This window comes from Nicotiana tomentosiformis, chromosome 1 (assembly GCF_000390325.3).
Source record: "Nicotiana tomentosiformis chromosome 1, ASM39032v3, whole genome shotgun sequence".
Classification (NCBI taxonomy): domain Eukaryota; kingdom Viridiplantae; phylum Streptophyta; class Magnoliopsida; order Solanales; family Solanaceae; genus Nicotiana; species Nicotiana tomentosiformis.
In genome coordinates this window covers 54,031,218-54,048,818 of record NC_090812.1, presented here as the reverse complement: position 1 = coordinate 54,048,818, position 17,601 = coordinate 54,031,218, and positions in this window count along the sequence as shown.

Sequence of the window (17,601 nt, the reverse complement as noted above, 5' to 3'; positions counted from 1 at the left end):
CTAGGAGAAAAATTTATCAGACTAAAACTTCGATCCTAGGAGAAAGTTCATCAGACTAGGTCCTTTTTTTTGTTATCTTAGGAGAAAGATTCATCAGACTAAGACGTCTATCCTAGGAGAAAGTTCATCAGACTAGGTTTTCTATCTTAGGAGAAAGATTCTAAGATTTCTTATCCTACGAGAAAAATTATCAGACTAGGTTTTCTTATCTTAGGAGAAAGATTCATCAGACTAAGACGTTTATCCTAGGAGAAAATTCATCAGACTAGGTTTTCTTATCTTAGGAGAAAAATTCATCAGACTAAGATGTTTATCCTAGGAGAAAGATTCATCAAACTAGGTTTTCTTACCTTAGGAGAAAGATTCATCAGACTAAAATTTTTATTTGGAGGAAAATCCATCAGACTAGGATGTATTACCCTAGGAGGAAAATTGTGAAGAGCAATGGCAAGGTTTTATGCACACTAGCAAGACAAATAAAGGCAAAGATTTGAGAAACTTCTCTTTCCCGGCTCTTCTCTTCTCTTCTTTTTCTCTTTTTTTTAATTTTTTTTTTACCACTTTCCTTGCATTGCTTTGTTCCTATTTCAAACAAAGAAAATTTTGTCAGTTTTGAAAGTGGTGGTCGATTTGTGGCCTTGAGTCTTGGGCGGCTTGGCTTTGTGATCATCCAGCCTTTGGAAGAGCGACTGCATTGGTAATTGGTTGCATTGTTGGGAGACTCTGTTGTTGCTTATAAGGGACCTTTACTTTCTGTATCAACACTGATTGTTTCGCTCCCAATGCCATTTGTGTTTTGTGGCTCAATCAGCCTTATCTCAAAAAAAAGATTTCTTTTCTTGGATAACCTTTTCAGATATCTTGAATGGCTTTTTCTTTTGGAGCAATTTTGTCTCTCATAGAGAATCACAACTTGTAAGTGCATTTTGCACGATGTGCACACTTCATTATCCTTGTTTGGTACTACAGAGAATCCCTGATTAACCTTGAGGTTATCTTTGCTTGCTTTAGACAAGTAGGCCGACATAAGTTTCTTTTGAGGGAACCTTCGTATTGCACAAATCCTCAACATGTCGATCACAAAAACTGAGTGCATATTACTCCCTAGACAGTGTTATCTTGAATGTTCTGGCCAGAATTTGCTTTGTGCAACTAAAAATCTGGTAGCAGATTTTGAAATCATTTCTTGCTTGTTTTGATGAGGACTGACTCAAAGCAAAGGACATAATGATGCGAAGACACAATATTAACAGGAAATGCCCCTGTCGGGAAGGAAAGAAGGAAGATTTTTTTTTGGGTAGCTATCATTAATGATAATGAGATGCATTTTGGACTTAGCGGCCTGATCTTTCAAATCAATCTAACATTTACTCTTGTTATTCCTTCGAGCTTTCAAACCGGGCATCTCTGTGCCAAATATTTGCACCAGACTCATGACTCACCTTCGACTAGTGGTGCCCCAAGGAGTTTTCACCAACAAGTCTCTCTTATTTATTTATCTCTACTTATCGTCACCTTAAAGTGCCTATGAAGGTTTTTACCAGTAAGACTCTCTCATTGTTTTCTATATTTATTTATTTATAGTTATTTTTCTTTCTTTCTTGTGGGAGCAACTTGACAATGGTCTATGTCGTGTAACAACTCTTGCTCATTGCATGCTTCTCTTGGCATTCTTGAAAGTTGATCTGGAGGTCTTTATTTGGAAGGTTTTTGGATAAAGTTGGAAAGAAAGGACGGCATAAGGCTCAAAGTAGACTAAAAATGAGGAGGTTGTAGACTTACAACTCTTGGAATCGACTCTTTCAAAAGTGAAATAAAATATTTGCCCCAGTTTCAGATACTGGGATTTTTGGATCTTTTTTTTTTCTTTTTTTTCTTCTCATTTGGTTGGACCGAACCGTGTAAGGCTACCTGCGTATCCCTTTTTTTAAAGAATCAGGCCGAACGTAATTCAAACATCTGACCTAACTTTTTTTTTCTCTCTTTCTTTTTTTTTTTTTTTTTTTTGCTTCTTATTTTCAAAACAAGTTGCCCCAACTTCTATTTTATGGGGGCATGGACCTTTGACTGTTCTTTTCTTCTTTGTTTTCACTTGAACAAAGGGTATAAAGTGTTTGGATAGAAGGAAAAGGGCCTCCTAGCCTCGAGAATGTCAATCATAGTATTCTTTCGCAATCACAACATTGATGAACATGTCTGTCTTCTTGGTGTGTCGTGGTCGAAAGACACTTTCCATCTAGTAATGTCAAACTTTCCACCGAACTTCAATTTATTCTTCCTCAAACCCGACCTTCATAATGATTTGAAGGCAAAGATCATTAACCTCAACAGGTATGACTATTCTAGTTCCACGTGAATTTTACCCGAGCTTAATTCCAAAGTGTTTCGACTTTGTATTCATCCTCAAAAGTGTCTTGTTCTCAGTTAACCAGTTCAAAACTAGACCAATTTTATAAAAGCCGACCGAAAATTTCGCATGCATGTCATATCACTAGAACTAGCGGCGAAAGAATTAAGCATAGAATGACACAAAGGGAGAGAATGACACAAAGGGACAAACTGTATTTCATTAATATATGATGGAATGATTTGACAATAAGACAAACAAACTGAAATCTGGGTTACAACCCTGGATAACCCAGATAACAGAAAAGATGACAAAACAAACTACCAAGACTCCTCCTAAAAGAGGAGTGACTTTCCAGTTGCTAAGCGACATCTTAGCCACAAATTTGCACATCACCACTACTACGACATTCAATCCTTTTTATTGCTTTTGATTCATTACTCAAATTTTGACTTTTTGACTGAACCGTTTCCAATATTGGCTGTCGGATTTCAGTACTGACAATATGGAAAATTTCAAAGCAACAGATTTGCCAAAGGACTTGGAAGAAAGATCGTCCAAGCAGAGCACGTCCTGTTTCTCAAAACAGGTAGAAGTCGGCCAACATTTGCCTCCATTTTTATCACCACCTTCTCTACTTGCCTTTTTGTGACCTTAGTTAGATTAACAATAGTGGTTCATGTTCCTTCGGTCAAGAAAATGCTTTTATTTCTGGGGGATCGTGGACTCGTCATTGCAAACTAACAAACCGACCACTTTTAACCAGATTTTATTTCAAAACAACAAACATATTAGAATGAACAACTCTCTTTCGTTTTTCCGTTTTTTCTCTTTTTTTTGTTGTTATTTTTTTTAAACCATTTGATCGAACCTGATGTGGGTTGCCTACGTATCATGTGGGAACATGAATCAGATCTTGCATAGTTCGGAAAGATCAGAAATAAAGGAAATAAACTAGCTCTTTTTTTTGGATTTTGAATTTTTTTTAAATTTCCGAAAGAAATACTTATAAAGAAGAAAGAAAATATTTTTGGAATTTGATTTGTTTGTTTATATATTTTTTTTGCTGAGAATTTTCGAAAAGAGACTTCTAAAGAAGAAAGAAAATATTTTTCTTTGAATTTCGATTTTTTATTTTATTTTTTCGGAGAAAGACTTCTAAAGAAGGAAAAAAAGATTTTTGAATTTTGATTTGATTTTCTTTTTCAAATGAAAGACTTCTAAAAAGAAAGAAAATATTTTTTGGTTTTAATTTTTTTTTTATTTGAAATTTTCTAAGGATAGACTTCTAAAAAAGGAATTAAAAGAAAATATTTTTGGATTTTTGAAAATTGGGTCCGGAACCGATGAGGTTTGCCTACGTATCTCACATCTGGTGAGAATCAAACCCGCGTAGTTCGGCCAGTTTTGACGGAACAGGGGAAACGTGATTTTTTGAAAACATTGGCTTATTTTCTTTCTCTTTTTGTTTTTCAAATTTCGGCAAAGTTTCGGAATTTTTCAAATACCTACCTCTAACTCTTGATTTTCTTTTTGTTTACTTATTCTAGAAGCCAGTCAACATGCAAGTCGAAATAAACAAAGGCGCAAGTAGCACGTAAGATGCATCAGGATAGTCTTTTAATTTGGGTACACTTGTCCTAGACGGACCCAACCCTTGTGTTGAGTCCCCAAAGTCAAATGCACGTGATGCAAACAAACGTTCCTACTAGGGATCCGACATGAGGCTATGTAATTCTAAATATAAATCTTGGGTGTATTGTTCTAGACCTGGCTTACCCGAGCAGACAACTCGAGCCGGGGGGCAGCGTACTGGGAATACAGAAGTTTCACCGTCTTTGCAACTTGTCTGATCCTTGTTCTAAAATTAGGGGTATGACTCTAACAGAAAAGAAGCCACGCAGAGTGCACGCTTCCCAGAAGATTTAGAAGACTAAGAAAGAAGAAGGGTGTCGTAATAGTTTTATATACAATTCACAGCAATATCAATGCGATAAAGAGAGGCAATTAGCACATTAGACCCAAACATGTAAGATCAAATAATAAACAAAAGCAAAGTATAAAAGTCATCTAAGCTCGAATTCTGAACCCTGAACCAGATATTCTGGGTTTTTCTCCCAGTAGAGTCGCTAGAGCTGTCACACCTCCTTTTTTCCGAGGGATAGGGGAGTTTTTCCAATTAAAGCAACATTATTCGAAATGGGATTATTTATTTAATCAGAGTCGCCACTTGGAATAATTTATGGTGTCCCAAGTCACCGGTTTATTTTAAATTCTAAATCGAGGAAATTGACTATATTTTTACGGTCTGCGAACACAGAAGACCGGGGAAGGAATTTGGTTAACCCGGGAGAAGGTGTAAGGCACTTCCGAGTTCCGTGGTTTTAACACGGTCGCTTAACTATTAATAATTGACCTAATTATCTAATTTATTACATGTTTCAAACCTATTGTGCATTTTATCTTCTAACCGCTTTTAATTATTTATTTAACCACTTTTAGTATTTATGGAGTTTATTTGAACAAGTCGCGATGTCGCGCACTCATTTGTTTTTGTACATATTGCAAATCGCTCCACGTGAAACGTATCCGCGATTTGCAACATGTTTATTTTATTATTAATTGATTTGAAGTTGTAAAGTCAAGTCGCAAGAAACGCATACTCGAATTGGGGATTATGTATCATAATTATGTCACGGGAACCGTACCCATAGTCACGATAATTTATTAATCGCGCCTAAAGCAAGTTACGAATGTTCATAAGTGATTTTCCTAAGGTTTTGAGATTTGTTGTGAGGTCATGAATTATGGATATGGAATTATTGTGGAAGAAATGTATGATTTTAGCTATTGAACTAAGTGTAATAATTACTCAGTTATGGAAAAAATGAGCCTGACTTTGATTTGATAACTTTGGACCAGCTCTCGTGCAAATGGAATACAAACTCCAACATTCAATGAAACAGAACAACTAAAGATTGTCACGACCCAAAATCCCATCCGTCGTAATGGCGCCTATCTCAATACTAGGCAAGCCGACAATCTCAATAAACCACGTATTCTTTAAAATTTGAAAAGAGAATGATTAAATTCAGCGGAAGAAATCTCACAAGTACAAATATAAATACTCCCAAAACTTGGTGTCACTGAGTACATGAGCATCTAATATGATTATAAGTCTGGAAAATACGGTCTATGATAGTCTGAGACCAAATACAGTAAACAGGGAGATACGGAAGGAGAGACAAGGTCTGCAAAATGCGGCAACAACCTCAGAATTTCCGGGAAAAAAAAAAGAATCAACTGCGCAAAAGAATCAACACCCGCTATGTCCGGGAATACCTGGATCTGCACACGAAGTGCAGGGTATAGTATGAGTACAACCAACTCAGTAAGTAACAATAATATATAAGGAACTGAAGATAGTGACGAGCTACACAGTTATAGTTCATTTTTAGTAATTCCAGCAAAGAATAGACATGCTTTCAAATCCAGCATTTTAAGTCAAATCAATTCTATGCAGTTCAAGTTCATGTATTCCGGATATAAAATCTTTCAGAGAATTTCACAACAATGACAGATAGAAACTAAGTGCAACAACAAATGAAAAGCAAGTACAGCCTCCAAGGACAACAATCACTCACTGGGCTCCCAACTCTCAGCACTCACACCCAATGGGTACCCGCGCTTACTGGGGGTGTACAGACTCCGGAGAGGCTCCTACAGCCCAAGCGCCATAATCCGCATGGACAACTCACGTGCCATAGTATCCTTACCTCACCAACAGGCCCTCGGCCTTACTCAGTCCTCAACCTCTCTAGTCTCTCGACTCTCGAAAATCACAAAGATCAACCCAAACAAAGATAACATAGTGTATCAACAAAATCAAGAAGAACGAAGGTATAATACGCAAGTAAAATCATGACTGAGAACAAGAAAGCAATTAGCAAATAATTCAATAAGTACGCGACCTCTGCGGGTCCCAACAGTACTATCACATAGCCTAAGCATGATTTCTAACATGATTTACAGTCAAATTTCTTCAATACATAGAGAGCATATAGCTAACAACAAGTTATTCAACTTTACAGTTTCATGGGACAGACCAAGTCACAATCCCCTCAGTGCACGCCCACACACCCGTCACGTAGCATGTGCGTCACCTCCAAAATAATCACATGATACAAAAATCCGGGGTTTCACACCCTCAGGACCAGATTTATAACTGTTACTTACCTCAAACCGTGAAATTCTTATTCCGCTAAGCTTTTACCTCGTGAATTGGCCTCTAAACGCCTTGAATCTAGCCACAAATAATTCGATTTAGTCAATAAAATTTATTGGGATTAATTCCATAATAAAATGCTAATTTTCCATAAAAATTCGAATTTTTAGCTCAAAATTCACCCGTGGGGCCCGCATCTCGGAATTCGGCGAAACTCACAAAATCCGACAACCCATTCAATTACGAGTCCAACCATACTGGTTTCACTTAAATTCGACTCTGAATCAACACCGAAATATCAAAAATTCGTTTCTATGATATTTCTATAATTTTCCCAAATTTCAATCTCAAAACACTAATTAAATTGTGAAAACGAATGATGGATTCGGGTAATCTAACCTTAATTGAGTTAAGAACACTTGCCCCGGTGTTTTCTCTGAAAATCTCCCAAAAATCGCCTCTCCCCAAGCTCCAATTTGACAAAAATGGAAAATGGGACGAGGTCCCCTACTTTATAACTTACAGTTCTGTCCAGGCCCTCGCCCTTCGGTCCTCGGCATTCGATCCTCGGCCTTCGGTCCTCCAGCAGAATAAAAATTGCAGCAGATGTTTAAGTCCAACTTTTTATCCGTTAACCATCTGAAACCTCCTGGACACAAACCATATATGAATTTCAATCATAAAATATGTTACGGGCATGCTCGCGCACTCAAAACACTAAAAAGAGGTCATCTTGACCCAATATTGACCATGGTAAAACTCACAAATTTCTTAACCTTACTAGTCTCTCAACCAATGATCCTAAAGAAAAATACACCCAAGCCCCTCGGGACCCGTCAAATCATACAAACAAGTCCTATAACATCATACGGACTTAGTCGAAACCTCAAATCATATCAAACAATGCTAAAACCATGAATCATACCCCAATTCAAGCTTAAGGAACTTAAGAATTTCCAACTTCTACATTCGATGTCGAAACCTATCAAATCAATTCCGATTGATCTCAAATTTTGCACATAAGTCATAAATGACATAACGAAGCTATTAAAATTTTCAAAATCAGATTTCGACCCCGATATCAAAAAGTCAACCCCTCGGTTAAACTTTCCAAAAATTCGACTTTCGCCATTTCAAGCCAAATTCCACTACGGACCTCCAAATAATTTTTCGTACACGCTCCTAAGTCCAAAATCACCATACGGAACTATTGGAATCATCAAAACCCTATTCTGGGATTGTTTACATATAAGTCAACATCCGGTCAACTATTTCAACTTAAGCTTCCAATATGAAATTCATTCTTCCATGCCAACTCTGAAATACCTTAAAATCAAAACCGACAATTCACACAAGTCATGATACCTCGTAGGAAGTTATCCAAGACTTCAAATAGTTGAAAGGAGCGTGAATGCTCAAAACGACCGGGCGGGTCGTTACAATCTCCCCCACTTAAACATACGTTCGTCCTCGAACGTGCCAAGAGTTGTTCTTAACCTTCAAATCTCTATTCCACCTTACCACGCACATACCCGGGGGTGATCTCACGTCACCCATATATAGGCCTGACCACACAATATAACTGAAATCATTAATTTAACCTTAGCCCAAAAACCTTAGAGCCAAATTTCTAACATCCAGAATTCTTTTCAAGACCCGAATCTCACATCTACACACTGTATAGGCCTGAACGAGCTGTATCCAGACATAACCATAATCCCATATATAATCGCATAACATACTACACAACTCGCATACTCGTAACACCATTTCTGATCACAGTAACTACTCAAAATCAACCAAGTACTAGTATAAAACCTCATATCAAGCCAAACCTCATTCCAACACCTTCGTACACTGCTGATAATAAAAGAAACATGCAGAAATCTCATGACCCCTTATCAGAGCAACTAGTCATGGAGCTCTCTCGCCCCAACCAGAACCATAATCACTTTCTAAGCCGACTTTCAACATTATCCTCCTGAATATACCGTAATCAACCTGATAGTACCCATTCTAGGTCCAATGACCTTATATTATTAAACATAATTATCCCATAGACACGCCACATCAATATCACTCAAGCCACAACTGCGCAATCTGTGTACCCAAATATGGGAGATGTCTCAAGGAAGAGAACTATATTGCAAGTTCAACAAGCACCACCACAACCACAATGTTACAACCAGCTCCTCAAATTTCATGAAGAGGATAACCGTAGGCGCATATGCACAATTGTAGAGGAAGAAAATTAATGAATCAGATAAATTATCATAGAAATAAAATTCCCATACACGACACGGACAACTCACGTGCCAATAATATAAATCGTCCGGTATGGTCACATACCTTCAGTCCCAACATATCATACAAGAGCAATTAAACAAGTACATTTATATGTGATAATGAAATAAGATTCTCATGTTCTTGGACTGGTATAAATAGCTCGCCATAGTGTAAGCATGTGCAAAGTCTGCTATCACACTTCAAATCGGCAATTTTACGCAGAATTAGTAACTACCCCTTTTATTTAGGAAATTATCTTCTTTGTAACCTCAAGTATAGCCCAGATAGTTCTCAACAAAGGTACGAATATGGAAAACGTTATAAATTTACACTTAACAGTCAACTCTAGGCATATTATAGCCTAAGCATTCTTTCGAGTATGAATACTTGCTCTAATGCCCGCACAATGACTCAAACCTCACATATATGCGCACTCATAGCGCATAGATATCACAAATAATTAATGCAACTAGTGCCTCCACCGTATTTTAAATAAAATAGTCATTTCAAATAGGTCGCAACCCCGAAACAATATACTTCTGAGAACTCCCAGTCTCCAAATTCATCGAACACATGAATCACCGTAACTGATCCCAACTCTATTACTAGAATGACTAACACATCTTCCATTCACGATCTTCCCATACGGAATACTTTCATAATTCTTTTGTGCCACATAGAAATAATTTAAATACCAGCAGTCTATCAACCAGGTGAGTACTTCAATACCAATGAACATCCATAAGTCAAAACACAATGCGCCTTTTGAAATGCGCACCCTTCTCAGGGATCATCGAGTAGTTATAACATTTATCTAAATATTTGACACAAACCATTCTGTACAAAATTCGTGATCTTCCTTTCAATAATGAACTGCCACCTTGTGCATGTCAATCTAAATCCCGCGCAACACACCACATCTATCATGTGAAAGGCACAAGAATCTCATTATAAACTCTAAGTCACCAGCAAATTACATACCTTATTAGTTGGAAACCTCTCTCTTGCTTCTTTCCAGGAGAAAATCACAATACACAACATGTTCCATACACTGGTAGAAAATATCCGGTTCAAACCATGGTAGAAACTATCATGAACACTTTAAAATTCATTTGCACATAACAAAGCTATCAGAACTGAATTCTTCTAACTCCACCAAGCCACACAGGTTGCCAAATCCGAGAGTATTGCCATAAAACACCAGTAAAGCCCCACCTCATCGTAAGAACCAAAAGAACCAAGCATACAATTACCATACTGATCCATCATGTTACCCATTTGTCCTATTTTCTCCGAGTTTCTTCTGAATTACCCTCAAGTTGACATTTCTCCTTGTTAGAACACTTTTATCCTTACCCAAAGCTCACTACAAGACATCCTAACATAAAACCACATCGCTCTAAGGCCCATAAGCCATTGTATTCTTCTTAAGCACCTCCATAAATACCCAACTGTAACACTCACTCTGAAAATACCTTATGCGAATTTAAGTAACTGATTCTAGTGATATACAAATTCAAAAAAAATTCAATTTCCACATATACATTTTGAATCCATTAGAACCCTCTTGAGAGTATTCCACTCTGCTCAAATCTAATTTACTCTGCCCCAAACGGGCCGAAAGACACGTGCTCCTTTAGCACAATCAACACTCAATTAAGTAACCATGCCTTATCACAACCAATCAAATTCATACTTCGTGTGCACTACATCCTTCAAAATAACAACTTAATCATTTCATAATTTTTATGTTTTCATAAAGTGCAATGTAACCCATATCCAGGAATTTACTTACCCGAGTCATCCTTGATCTCCTCCTCTGTAAATCATAACTAAACCACAGGTATGTCTCAGACCAAAACTAAAATTTAACACATAACCATGAAATCAAATTGTCAATAGCAGGCTCCCTCACTTATCCTTAAGCTACAATTATATAAAATTAGAACCCGCAAGGAATTCTCCTTCTCAATTACCAAGATCTCGCACAGTTAACCCGCCAAATTTCTCGAAATCTTTTGTTAAGATTTTCACGAACATTCTGAATCGCCAGTCACAGTCACACACTTGACCTCTTACCGGGTAGCAAGTAATATTCCTCGCAGAAGCTTCATCAACATCACACCACCGCTAACTGCTCACAAGAGATAACCCACCTGTAGAATTCCTTACCGACATTTTCCAACGACGTTGCACTGGGTGCAACGACCACGTAATCAGTAAATTCTCCTGAGCTCATGCTCGCCCACCATTTGTATAAGTCTGCACTTTCCCTATTGACATCAACTGAAAGTTCAACAACATATTCCGAACTCAAGTCATATTGCGCCTGAAACGATAATCAGTTCTTCACATCCCTCTTCATTTCAAACAAACTCCTTCCTGCCATATTCAATCTGTCTTCGTACAGTAACCATCACTCCAAATAAATTCCGTAGGCCAAATCACATTCTATCATGATTCCAAACCGTTCTACACTTTCTCAAGGCACGCGACTACCTTACCACAGAATCCATATGCTAATCTGCCACTGTTACTTCAGTTAAATCATCTCCTTTAAACAACTTCTTAACCTCTACTTCTCCTACTTGACATGCTAGTACTTCAACCACCGCGAAACACTTCTCATCATGTCTTCCCTCATAATTTGTTGTCCAAAAATTACATCAAATCAAAATGCATCTCTGTAGCACCTGAACCAATAAATGGTTACCGACTCTAAGCCTCTTCGAAGATCATCTTTCTTGAGCCATCAACATTAGAAATACCCATTCGATTCTGAACCGCTGCACACAGCTATCTCTAGCAATCACCCCTCATGCACCATTTCATAACACCCTACCCCGAAGGTGAAATCCAAGAAGACTGTAACACCGGCGGACCATAATGCGTTCAAACAAGGACGGCGACAAAGCATCACAATGAAAATTAGACCATGCTCGCAAATACCAAGTCTTGTTACTTTAACAACCAAACTTGAACATCTATAGTCCGATTGCCTTTCCTCCGCTGGAATTAATTGCCGAACCCTTTAATCATGTACTGCAAAATCCTCTCTTCAAGCCATTTACCGCCTCAACACATAACGAGAACCTTACCATTACACCAATATTATGAGATAACAACGCATAGACATCGTAGCAACCCGTGCACAGTCTCGAAATCATAAATACAGATACTGAGCTAGAATAAAAAAATATTCAAATCGTCTTAACACATCCCGCAGTTATATCATACTCATCACAAAGCCATTCCACCGCTCATCGAGCCATAAATTCCACTCATAGGGACATTACCGGACATATGAGTCCAAATGTACAGGTTACAACTGAAGCTACCGAACCTAAGTTGCGGTCTAAACCTGGCCTCAAGTCCCCCAGACTGGGCCATCACCAGAACATGGAATACACATCTCAAACATCGTTCATGGAATCACAAGCCGGTGATGTACAGCTGACACCGAGCGCTCATGTACGCATACAAATGCGTGGAAGGAATTCAAAGAGTTATGTTTCAAGCTGAATCAATTTCGCACGATAGAATACAAGAAAGTGAAATTTTCCTAAGGTTTTGGCAGCCTCTCGAAGATAAGTACAGACGTCTCTGTACCGATCCGCAAGACTCTACGAAACCTGCTCATGACTCGTGAGACCTATGTAACCTAGGCTCTCATACCAAATTGTCACGACCCAAAATCCCACCCGTCGTGATGGTGCCTATCTCAATACTAGGCAAGCCGACAATCTCAATAAACCACGTATTCTTTTAAATTTGAAAAGAGAATTATTAAATTCAGCGGAAGAAATCTCACAAGTACAAATATAAATACTCCCAAAACCTGGTGCCACTAAGTACATGAGCATCTAATATGATTACAAGTATGGAAAATACAGTCTATGATAGTCTGATACCAAATACAGTAAACAAGGATAAAGGGAAGGAGAGACAAGGTCTGCAAAATGCGGCAACTACCTCAGAATCTTCGAAAAAAAGAATCAACTGGGGGAAAGAATCAACACCCGCTATGTTCGAGAATATCTGGATCTACACATGAAGTGCAGGGTGTAGTATGAGCACAACCAACTCAGTAAGTAACAATAATAAATAAGGAACTGAAGATAGTGACGAGCTACACAGTTGTAGTTCATTTTCAGTAATTCCAGCAAAGAATAGACATGCTTTCAAATCCAGCATTTTAAGTCAAGTCAATTTTATGCAATTCAAGTTCATGTATTCCGGATATAAAATCTTTCAAAGAATTTCACAACAATGACAGATAGCAACTAAGTGCAACAACAAATGAAAAGCAAGTACATCCTCTTAGGACAACAATCACTCACTGGGCTCCCAGCCCTCAGCACTCACACTCAATGGGTACCCGCACTTACTAGGGGTGTACAGACTCTGGAGGGGCTCCTACAGCCCAAGAGCCATAATCCGCATGGACAACTCATGTGTTGCACGGACAACTCACATGCCATAGTATCCTTACCTCACCGATAGGCCCTCGGCCTTACTCAGTCCTCAACCTCTCTAGTCTCTCGGCTCTCAAAAATCACAAAGATCAATCCAAACAAATATAACATAGTGTATCAACAAAATCAAGAAGGACCGAGGTATGATACGCAAGTAAAATCATGACTGAGTACAAGACAGCAATTAGCAAATAATTCAACAAGTACGCGACCTCTGTGGGTCCTAACAGTACTATCACATAGCCTAATCATGATTTCTAACATGATTTACAGTCAAATTTCTTCAATACATAGAGAGCATATAGCTAACAACAAGTTATTCAACTTTACAGTTTCATGGGACGGACCAAGTCACAATCCCCTCGATGCACGCCCACACGCCCGCCACCTAGCATATGCGTCACCTCCAAAATAATCACATGATACAAAAATCTGGGGTTTCATACCCTCAGGACCAGATTTATAACTATTACTTACCTTAAACCGTGAAATTCTTATTTCGTTAAGCTTTTGCCTCGTGAATGGCCTCCAAACGCCTCGAATCTAGCCACAAATAATTCGATTCAGTCAATAAAATTTATTGAAATTAATTCCATAAGAAAATGCTAATTTTCCATAAAAATCCGAATTTTTAGCTCAAAAATCGTCCGTGGGGGCCCACATCTCGGAATCCGGCGAAACTTATAAAATCCGATAACGCATTTAATTACGAGTCCAACCATACCAGTTTCACTCAAACCTGACTCTGAATCGACACTGAAATCTCAAATATTCGTTTCTATGAGATTTCTATAATTTTTCCAAATTTCAATCTCAAAACACTAATTAAATGATGAAAACAAATGATGGATTCGGGTAATCTAACCATAATTGAGTTAAGAACACTTACCTCAATTTTTCTCTAAAAATCTCCCAAAAATAGCCTCTCCCCAAGCTCTAATTTGACAAAAATAGAAAATGGGACGAAGTCTCTTGCTTTATAACTTACAGTTCTGTCCAGGCCCTCGGCCTTCGATACTCGGCCTTCGATCATCGGCCTTCAGTCCTCCAGCAGAATAAAAATTGCAGCAGCTTTTGTAGCAGGAAGTCCAACTTTTGATCCGTTAACCATCTGAAACCTCCTGGACACAAACCATATATGAATTTCAATCATAAAATAAGCTACGGACCTGCTCGCGTACTCAAAATACTGAAAAGAGGTCATCTTGACCCGCTATTGACCATGGTCAAACTCCCAAATTTCTTAACCTTACTAGTCTCTCAACCAATTATCCTAAAAAAATACACCCAAGCCCCTCGGGACCCATCAAATCATACAAATAAGTACTATAACATTATACAGACTTAGTCGAAATCTCAAATCATATCAAACAACGCTAAAACCATGAATCATACCCCAATTCAAGCTTAAGGAACTTAAGAATTTCCAACTTCTACATTCGATGCTGAAACCTATCAAATCAATTCCGATTGACCTCACATTTTGCACACAAATCATAAATAACATAACAGAGCTATTAAAAATTTTAAAATCAGATTTCGACCCCGATATCAAAAAGTCAACCCCCCGGTCAAACTTCCCAAAAATTCGACTTTCGCCATTTAAAGCCAAATTCTACTATGGGCCTCCAAATAATTTTCCGGACACACTCCTAAGTCCAAAATCACCATACGGAGCTATTGGAATCATCAAATCCCTATTCCAGGGTTGTTTACACATAAGTCAATATCCGGTCAACTATTTCAACTTAAGCTTCCAACATGAAATTCATTCTTCCAAGCTAACTCCGAAATACCTTAAAACCAAAACTGACAATTCACACAAGTCATGATACCTCGTAGGAAGTTATTCAAGATTTCAAATAGTTGAAAGGAGCGTGAATGCTCAAAACGACCGGTCGGGTCTTTACAAAGATCTACTAATTAACAGGAAAAAAATGATACTAATCCATTCATGAGCAAGAAATGCATTAAGAGAAGGAAATGAACCTCTAATGAGCTTTTCCAATTTTAAGACTCCTATATGAAAGCTATTGTAGCATATTACAAAATAAGAGAAGTTGAACAACAGCATAATATCAAATTTCTTAAATTATTGTAACTCCAAAATCTATTAAATGCAAACTCATATCTCAGCAGTTATGTTCAACTGAAGCAAGCAGACCAAGAACAGTAGGACATTTGCTAAACAAAGCAAAAATCCTATTGAAACAGTAGGTAAAAAAATGAACCTTAGTGATAATGAAATGCAGATAAAAAAACTTTCGAGTGATGGAACTTGATCTAAGAGCAAATCTGACCACGAACGGGAACTTTGCCGGCGACCTCGACTGACCTTGTTCGATGGCGATTTTGTGATGTTTACCAACTGATTTTTGAAGTGGAAATAAAGCTATGTTCCGCTGGAGTTGAGGGGTTTTCTATGGCAGAAAATGGAGGAGGATTTGAGAGGGAAAAAACCGAAAGAGAAGGTCCTCTCGTTTTCTCGCCTCTGTTTCTTTTTCTGTATGTTTATCTGCAGATCTCCTCCCTCTCTCTTTTTCAAGCTGCTGCGTAGCTTTTCCCTCTTGTACTCTTGGGTTCTCTTTTTTTTGTGAAAGAATTGGATTTTATGTGGTAGGGTAAAGGAGTATGGGCCAAGGGGAATGTGTTGTCCGATTTGGGCCTTTGGTGGCCGGATTTGTACTCAAAATTGGCCTAATTAGCCAAAAATCTATCAACCCAATATCAACTCTTGCCTATTAAATAAAAACAAAGATAAAGATACTATTAAAATATTAATTAGTCCTACTTAAGTAGAATAAACTATTAAAATAAAACTAACCGTTAAAACAAAACTATTTTTGATATTTTCAAATAATAATAAAAATAATATCTTTCTAAAAATACCTAATACCTGAATTAAACAGAAAAATGAAACTATTTTTTTGTGTTTTCAATTTCATATCTTAAAACTAAAATTGCAGATAAAAATATCTATAAACTCAAATAAATATTAAAAATACTATGAATACTAATGATAATTCTAATGTGCGGGTCAAAAATTACGTGCTTACAGTCGGACCCCTGTTAAATTTACGGTGACGTAGAATCACCCGCGAGTATATGTGTAAAAATACACTCAGTAATTTAATGTCCTCCTAATAATTCTTGGCACGTTCGAGGACGAACGTATATTTAAGACGGGGAGAATGTAACGTCCCAACTTATCATTTTAAGAATTTACTCCCCGTTCAGCGACTTAATACCCCTAGCAACTTCGTAATACGTATTATGACTTGCATGTGCGATCGAGTTTGGTTTTTTGAAGGTTCGAAATTAAATTGGAAAAACAATCCCTATTTCTGAGGCTTAAATGAAAAGAGTTGACCGGAGTTGACTCCCTAGAATAGAGTTGTGATGATTCCAATAATTTCGTATAGTAATTTTGGACTTAGGAGTGTGTCCGAAAAATTATTTGGAAGCCCGTAGTTAAATTAGGCTTGAAATGGCGAAAATAGAAAGTTTAAGTTGAAAATTTGACCGGGGAGTTGACTTTTTGATATCGAGGTCGGAATCCAGTTCTGAAAATTTTCATAGGTCTGTTATGTCATTTATGACTTGTGTGCAAAATTTGAGGTCAATCGGACTTGATTTGATAGGTTTCGGCGTCGAATGTATAAGTTGAAATTTCTTAGTTTCATTAAACTTGAATTGGGGTATGATTCGTGGTTTTAGCATTGTTTGACGTGATTTGAGGTTTCGACTAAGTCCGTAATATACTTTAAGACTTGTTGGTATGTTCGGACGGGGTCCCGAGTGGTTCGAGTGAGTTTTGGGGTGGTTTCGAACCATTTCTAGGCCATTTATAGCTGCTGGTTTTTGGTTACAATAGTGTGCTATACGATCACGTGGAATTGGCCGCGATCGCGAAGCACAAAATGGGGGGAAATGGCCAGTGAATCGCGATCGCGGAAGGCCTTTCGCGATCGCATAGAGGAAATTTTCTATTGCACTCACCCGACTTTGGAAGCTTATATCTCGCAATCTATAAGGAATCTGGAGATGATACAAAAATAAAAGTTGTAGCCCTTTGTGTCTAGTTTTTAGAAAATCAAACCAATTTTTATTTGGAGTTGTGTACCAAAAGTTATGGTTGATATACTACAAGCCATCCGGGGAGAGTTTGGAAATCGCAAAGAAGAAATATGTGCTGCATAAGGATAACTTTGGAAGCTTATATCTCGAAATCTATAAGGAATTGGGAGATGACCAAAACAAGAAAGTTG